This window comes from Capsicum annuum, chromosome 3 (assembly GCF_002878395.1).
Source record: "Capsicum annuum cultivar UCD-10X-F1 chromosome 3, UCD10Xv1.1, whole genome shotgun sequence".
NCBI classification, from domain to species: Eukaryota; Viridiplantae; Streptophyta; class Magnoliopsida; order Solanales; family Solanaceae; genus Capsicum; species Capsicum annuum.
Window position 1 is genome coordinate 55,736,213 of NC_061113.1, and position 8,586 is coordinate 55,744,798.

Genomic DNA, 8,586 nt, shown 5'->3' on the forward strand with positions numbered 1-8,586 from the left:
TGTCAAAAATACGATTTTAATTAATCTTGGGGGTAATATGACCCTTTCGGGTGTGTCTCATCCTTTTCGTGTATAATTCAAGGTGGTAATAGATTATTTTCTCATAAAATAATATCACAATTGATATATTAGAACTATATGATTAAACATAACCTTTACATAAAAATTCATCAAAACCCGATCGAGCACTCATTTATCTACAATATAGACTCAAAATTGATGAAACTATTCATTCTTCTAAAATATAGACTCGAAATTGATGAAACTATTATATATAAATATAGGTATAATTAAAAAATTTTACTGGAGGAATATAAAGTTAAAAGGAGAATCCCCTAAAAATAAATCATACGCATTCTTTTTCAATTTTTTTTTGGCCATAAATTGGTCTTTATTACATATTAATTAATGGACTTCAACTTTAAAAAAAAGTGAAAAAATTAATAATTAATGAACATTACCCTCTTAAAAGGAAAAAAATAGATACGTTATAGATTTTCTAGCTATTGTATTGTTTTTTCTTTCCTTTTGATGACTTCTTCTACAATATGGATATTTCAATAATTTTCCTTCTTGAAATAACCTACTATAACTATTAACCTCTTTTTTGCTATGTGTAATTTTATTTTTATACCAAAAATAATTAAATAATAGTAAATGATAGTTTTATCTATTGCAAATATTTTTAATAAAGGGTAAAAAGTTCAATTCCCCTTTTTAAAGGTCTTCACACACACACACACACACACTATATATATATATATATATATATATATATATATATATAATTTTTTTTTTCTATTTTTAAAAATTATCTATCAATTAGCTATTTCATTTAATTTTAAGATAATTAGCATTTACTAATATAATACTGAATGATTGTAACTCTTCATTTTATTAGGCCTTGTGAATTGTGAAATATCATTAATTAATTTTAACTCTACACTTTTCATCTTCCCTCCCATCTATATAATTATTCTTTCATTAGAGATCCCAAAAATTGTTCGAAAATATGAAAAATATGTATTATTTTGTAGTATTATTTTCTTTATTTATGATCAAAACAAGTTCTTTCGTCCTATTATTGATTGTGATAGAGGTTTTAGTCACAAATCATTGATTATGATGGATTTGTGATGGAAAAATGTGCATCTCAGAATCTTTGGTTATAAAATCATTGTGACGGATTGAAATTCCGTCACAACATTATTGTGATGGAACTGAGACAGATCGTCCGTCACAATATAAATTCTTATATTTGACTTAAATCCCATCACAAATTTGTAACAAATTTTTGATAAAATATTTTTTTATAAAATAGTGACAGAATAATTTCCATAACAAATTTCTAAATCTCGTCATTACAATTGTGACAATATATTTTATTACAAATAATTTGTGACAAACTAATTTAGTCACAATATGACTCTCTTACCTGTACTAGTAGCAAATTTAGGATAGATTGTGACAAATTAAATCTGTCACAAATTTTATTTAAATTTTTAATATTAATAAAGAATAATTACGCAATACAATGCGCTCTCTCTCACACTATATATATAGTGTGAGAGAGAAATTAAATAAAAACAATTAACCTTCAGAAGAAAGCAAACATAATAAAAGGTTTATATTAAAAAACGTCTGAAGTTAATTAAAACATGCAAAATCACAACTTCAATAAGCAAAAGTCTACCAATGTTTAAAATTTAAAGCATATAACTACCCAAAAAAGTCACAACTTCAATAAGCAAAAGTCTACCAATGTTTAAAATTTAAAGCATATAACTACCCAAAAAAGTGTGACAATGTTCAAGTCGACACTTCAAGTAAGTTAAGTCTTAAAATATTAAACACTTAAACATTAGATGATTCCCTATTAGGAAGAGCAAGGTTACTAAATGAACGAGAAGATAATTTCATATCGCTCATCATGCAAGACCATTGCTCCTCCGTAGATTTGAATCGATCGTCACTTTGTTGCCTCAAATGGAAACCAACACTACAGGCAAATTGCACGTACTATCTTTATACAAGGTTAAAGCTTGAGAGTCCAATCCATACACACATCATTTTTTTGCTCCACCCGCAACATCAAAGTACATGTGATTTATTCGAGTTCTTGATCTTCTGATGAATTGATGAATCGCCTGATGAGCCCGAAAGAGCAGCGGCTATGACAACCTCCATTTTATCCTAAAAAATACAAATAATCAGCCACCAAATATTTAACTGTCAGACATCACTAGAAGAATAGGAAAATATTTAACTGTCAGACATCACTAGAAGAACAGGAAATCTTTTTAACATCACTACTAGAAGAACAGGATATCCTGCCAGATATGTTATCATCTGTTATCAAAATGCCAGTCCTTTTTGAGTGTTTGTGTCTGTTGATATCCACTTTCTCTTGATAGGAATCAAAACAATCAACAAATACATGGACATACAGAACAGATTGGTCCGAACTGTAAAACAAAACAAAACAAACGTACTTGTGGACAGTTCACATTCTCACTTTGTAGCAGTGAAGGTGATGCTCACCTGATGTATGCAAATTCTCTGCCTCATAAGGTAAGAGAGAGATCTATATATACTTTATCATTCTAAATCTACTTACTTGCCTATGAAATTACACTGGTATGTAGTTGTCTTTTCTATGTCACCTAAAAGAGGCAACATTAACAACCTGGTAACTAGTCCAGCATCTATTTTTGCTTCGTCGAGAGAGGCTCTTAACGAAGCAGTAACTAGTACCTAAAAAACAGGATAGATCTCAATGGTATTTTTCTTAATAGAGTAGTAATAAATATCTCACTGATTTTGATCAGAAAGCAAAACTGGGAGAAGATGATTCAGACTTGCCTACAGTTTGAATTCAAGAGACGTGTAAGTAATGTTATGGATATATCCACTTAGCATATAATCCCAGCAAAGGGAAAAACAACACTAAGTGATTTCTTCCCATTTGTCCAAGCCTTAGTGGACATAGTGTACATGTACCGGTGGAGGGTAGCAGGTTATCAAAAACAAAATAAGATCAAGTTAGCACATACGCTGAACTGCTGTTCATAAAGAACCATATTTTATACAAGTTGTCCACTTCTATATACCAGGAACACTCACATCACATCACTAAATTCATATTCTATCAAGACAACGATGAAAATGGAAGCCCTTAGATGTGATCCTTCTCTAGGCATTGTCCTTACAGAGATCAGACTCGGTCTACTTTGTCACATCTACGATTCTGAACTAAAAATTTTCAGAGAATCTGAGTTTAATCAACTTCCAAATACTAGGATTTGGTCTTGTAAGATATGACAATCTTAATTTAGGAACATTTGTTTTTATCTTATTATAAAATTTAGAACTATATTTTGATCAATAAAATTTAGAACTACATGTACTTCTCTATGAAAACTACTGCATATAAACTATGGTCATTTATAGGAAATTTTAGTTTTCGAGTTAATAAAATGGTTTTAAGAGTATCTTCAGCTACGCATGATCATTGTCCTTTGAAATATGAATAATATAGTAATACTCTGATAGTCGGATCGCACATTAAACTAGTTTCAATATGCTCTATAGTTGATACTAGAATGTGCATGGATAGATTATCAATATGCACCTATAAAAAGGGATCCAGTTAACCTTTTTTTAAAGCTAACAGAGCTGGAATCAGAAGCCTCCCAAATTAAGGAAGTGCTACCTCATCAAGCTTCATGGATGGTTTGAAAATGTTTGAAAGACAAGGCTTATGTAAATTATGTTGGATACCCTACTCAAGACTAGATACAAATAAAAAACTTATCTATCAGGAAAATGTATAATGCCATGCGTGGGAACTTCCAGGAAGTCAATTGGAGAAAGTTAACATGTGACAACCAAGGGACACCAAAGTGGATATTCAAGCTCACCTTGGCATTACATACAAAATTACTTATTAGGGATAGGATATACAGGTGGGCCATTGTCACGATCGAAAGTGTCTTTTATGAACGACAACAGATGAAAGCATAACTCACCTTTACTTTGAAAGTAACTTCAATATTGGAATTTGAAGCACAGTACTTACTTGGCAAGGCATTACCAAATAAGTTAGCAGCTGGCAGAACAAAATCCAATGGGCTGCTTCAAATGCCAGAGGTAAGAATGGTACTGCAGAAGTATTTAGAATGTCTTTGGTTGATTGTATATAATACAGATGGAGGCAGAGGAACGTGATGTGCTTTAAAGGCAAGTAGAGGGCTGCAAACATACTTATAAGGTAACTGATTCAAGACTGATTTTACAGAAGCGGTGGGATAGATGAAGAGTAAAATGTACACAAACGTTACCCCTACCTCAGATGTAGAAGGAAGTTTCTAATAGACACTCGACTCAATGACAATCTCATTTAAATCCAACAGTCAGCAACATGTATATCGTACCACATTTCTAGAATTTTACACAAGATACGTGTAACCCACAATTACAGATTCTGTGATAACCCACAATTAACATAAGAATCATACTCGATTTACAGCTTAAAGATTCTGTGATTCTGTGATAACCCATAATTACACAAGTTGTACCACCACAAACAAGGACCAAACAAGGAGCGATTTACAGATTCTGTGATAAGCCACAATTAACATAAGAATCAAAACCAAACTGCTTGAATTTAAATTAATACACTCAGTCCTATGGTTTTGAGAGTTGTTTCACACCACTGTTGGTACTGCCTCACAGTAAGCATATTAGATTTTATCTACTTGGCCTTTCAACTCTTCAAAAGAGTTTGTGACATTGCTTATGGAGGGGTCTTGATCTCTGATAGGACCTTTGACTATCTCAGTTTCATACACGATCGGGTACTAATTGAACTTTAATTAGATCGAAATTTCTCCAAGTAGACAACCTAAAAGAAGCTGGCTCGGTGTGTCACATATAACTATGACCACATAAATGGTAGCACCCCGACCTTTAGTTAGAACTAGTACTACCAAGAATTTTCTAATCTCTCTCTGGATGTCACCCGAATTATCATAAAGAATCCATGCACTATTAACCACTAACAGTAAAACTTTATGTCTAACACTGATGGCAAGAAGTAGGCATCATCAGACCAGCACAAATAGCTACACAATAAAGGGAATAAGAAGCAATTGTAGAAAGACCCAAAAAGAGAAAGAGAAAGGTTAACAAAGGGAAAGAGATCATACTTTCAAGATTTAAAGAATGAGAAGCGTAAATAGGCAAACTTTCATTAATGCTCTTCGACTTGGCATCCACAAAACTGCCATCCTTTATTTGGTGTAACTTTTTAAATATCTCCCATAAATTTGGTTCACAACCCATTTGTGTTGCCTGAAAAAAAGTTTAACATTAAAATAGGAGATATATTTAAAGAATTAATTTATTAAAGTACGAAATTTACCAATTTTATAGTATGCTCCACTGTTGACCTAAAATCACCGGTATGCTTACTTGGACTAGTGCCCGGACCACCAATTTCACTACATCGATTTTGAGTTGCAATACAAGACTTGTACTTAAACTCATCAGAATCTCAATATATCTTCCAGTTTTTTCAAACATCATCCAACACAAAATCGGGCCTGTTTATTACTCTTCGCCAATGATATGTTCTTTTTGTATATAAGTTGGATGCCACCTTCTTTCAGGTATGTTCGATTATGGAGTTCCCTGTATGATTCCACTGATATGATTTTTAGAAAAAAATTTAGTTAGAGACATAAACACAACAACATTATTATAAAATTTTAATATAAAGCAATATTTACCATAAATTCACGCCAATAGAATTTACGAATGGATTCTGTAACACCCTTCCATGTGTATCTAGTAGCATCTTGTTGTTCCTTAAAATTTTCTGTGATGGTCTTTGAGATAGAATGACCATTAGGGACAAACCTGAAATATAATTATAAAGAGTAAATTATACATTTTATGAAATTTTTTTTTTTAAAAAGGTAAATAATATTTATAAAAATGTCTTCTCTTACTTTTTCCTAACAACTGATATGACCAACCTCCTAGTTGTTGATGAGCTGCTACTAGACCCAATAGGAATATCTATGTAACCAGGAGTATCAGGAGAACCAACAACCAATGATGGCGTATCTCTCATATTCTAAAATGACAATTATTATATAACTGCAAAACAAAGTTCTTGAAAAAAGAAACTTTTATCCTTCATAACTCAAGTTTTATAATAAATAACTCAAGTTCTTGAAAAACAAAGATTTTTACAATATATAAATTTCAATAAATATTAAAGTTCATATGTTGCACAATACAATGATGCATCAATAATTTTTATATCAAAATAAACCAATCTCCCAACAAGTGATTCATAACGACCAAATTTATAGAATAGTACATTCAAAATCATATTCATCAAGAAATACAAACATTCAAAAATTAGATTCTTCTTCTTTTCTTTTTATGAAGTTCACATTCCTCCTCCTCCTCCTCATCCTCATCTTCATCATCATCCTCAACCCCGTCCTCGTCCCCGTCCTCGTCCCCGTCTCCGTCCCCGTCCCCATCCTCGTCCTCGTTCTCGTCCTCGTCCTCATCCTCGTCATTCTCATCCTCTTCCCTACCATCCCCCTCTTTCTCCTCCTCCTCCCCCATGTAAGTAAGCATACCATCTGGATCATTCAATGTATTAAGTATTTCATTTTCATCAATATAAATCTCATGTAATCGACTATCATCCTCTTGAAAAGCTTGATCATTCAATGTATGAGGTTGCTCTACTTTTTTGGGAACATCTACAACGGAGCGTGCCATTATTGGGCAAACGGTCAACCATTCACTTGCTGTCTTTTTTACAGTAGGATACATTTCAAAATACACCTGAGATGTTTGCAAAACCATAATAAATGGTTAATATTTGTTGAAGACTCCCCTCTTGTTAACATCAACAAGATTATACTGTGGATGCACTCTTGTACCATGCTTTGACGTCAGATCCAACCAAGAACACTTAAATAACACGATTCGCTTGAATGGTAATGAATTATACTCTAGTTGCAAAATCACTATTAATCGACCATAGTAATCGATATTATCTGCACTATGGCTCGAACCCTTGATGCATACACCACTATTCATCATAGATTTACTTGAACCGTATTCTTCAGTGTGAAACTTGTAACCATTTACGACATATCCATTAAAGGGCTGAACCATATGTAATGGCCCTTCTGCAAGATCTTTCATGATTTGATTGGTAATGCCGGAAGAAGGATCCCGTGCCTATTGACATTATAAATAATTAGACATCGATTAAGATTGGATTTTATGAATAATAATGAATAATCAAGAATAATTTAGACCTATTAATACTTACATATTTTTCAAACCAAGATGCAAACTCTGTTTCAAGTTTAGCATCAATCTCGCTATCTTGCATACATGGTTGTATTTGTCTCAAGATGTCTTCATAAATTCTGAAGAAAAAAAGCTAATTTAATTTCAATATCAAATTTTTTATTGATATTTATAGATGATTCATAATTAACTTACTTGATATATGATTTTACTTCATCACAATTCAACAAAATATATGTAAGAGTTGCGTGATATTCTTTATCATCTAACCTCCTGTTTTACAGATTACCAAAATCTCGACCAGCTAGCTTAAAAACAGAAAGCATTTCAGCATGGTCCTGTTCAACTCCACCATTATTTAAATTTCGTGACACTTTTCTGTGTCGTGTTGTAATGTATGACTTAAAGTAGTGCGCACAAAATAAATATGCTTCTTCCACTACATATGCGTTGCATATAGAAGCTTCAACTTTATTCTTATTTTTGACATCATTCTTGTATCTATGGAGATTCCTTCAAAACATGAAAGTATGTGAATATGGTATAAGTAATATATTTATTTACATATATTATAACATATCGTGAACTTTATTTACCTCTCAGTCGGATACATCCATCGTCCTTAAACTGGGCCCACTAAACGTGCTTCATAAGCTAAATAGATAGGAAAATGTTCCATAGAATCTCAGAAGCTTGGAGGAAAAATGTGCTCAAGCTTACTCAAGATGAGAGGAATATTATTTTCTAATTGTCTCATGTGTTCTTCCATAATTGTTGTAGAGGTGAGATCTTTAAAGGAAAGACTCAACTCCGTCAATGGTTGCCACACATTTCGTGGAAGCAATTCTCGAAATGCTATACGTATTAACCGTTGCATAAACATATGACAATCATGGCTCGTCATACCAAAAAGTTTAAGCTTGTTCATGTCAACACATCTTCCTAGATTAGACATATAACCATCAGAAAAATCTCAACTCTTACAACCATTTACAACGCACTTCTTTAGCCTTATCATCTAGCATATAATAAGCCTTTGGATACTTTTTGCTACTTTCATTCTGATGTAACTCTAGACGATGGCAAAGTAGTTTTAAATCTTCTCTAGATTTTGCATTGTCCTTTGTTTTTTCCTTGACATTCATCACAGTGTTGAAGATAGTATCAAAAAAAATAAATTATACATCAGATCAAGGTTATGCCTAATAGGATTTATTTTCCAGCAAGACAAGTCCCAAA

The 8,586-nt window shown here is 32.3% G+C and overlaps 1 long non-coding RNA gene across 1 annotated transcript; it reads right to left on the reverse strand.

Annotated features, from left to right (window-relative positions):
* Window positions 1–1,720: 1,720 nt before the first annotated feature.
* LOC107863834 lies at window positions 1,721–5,398 on the reverse strand. Its single transcript, XR_001672453.2, has 2 exons — window positions 5,208–5,398; window positions 1,721–2,193 (listed from the first exon to the last, which is right to left on the reverse strand). It is a non-coding gene; the product is annotated as an uncharacterized LOC107863834 (long non-coding RNA).
* Window positions 5,399–8,586: the final 3,188 nt, after the last annotated feature.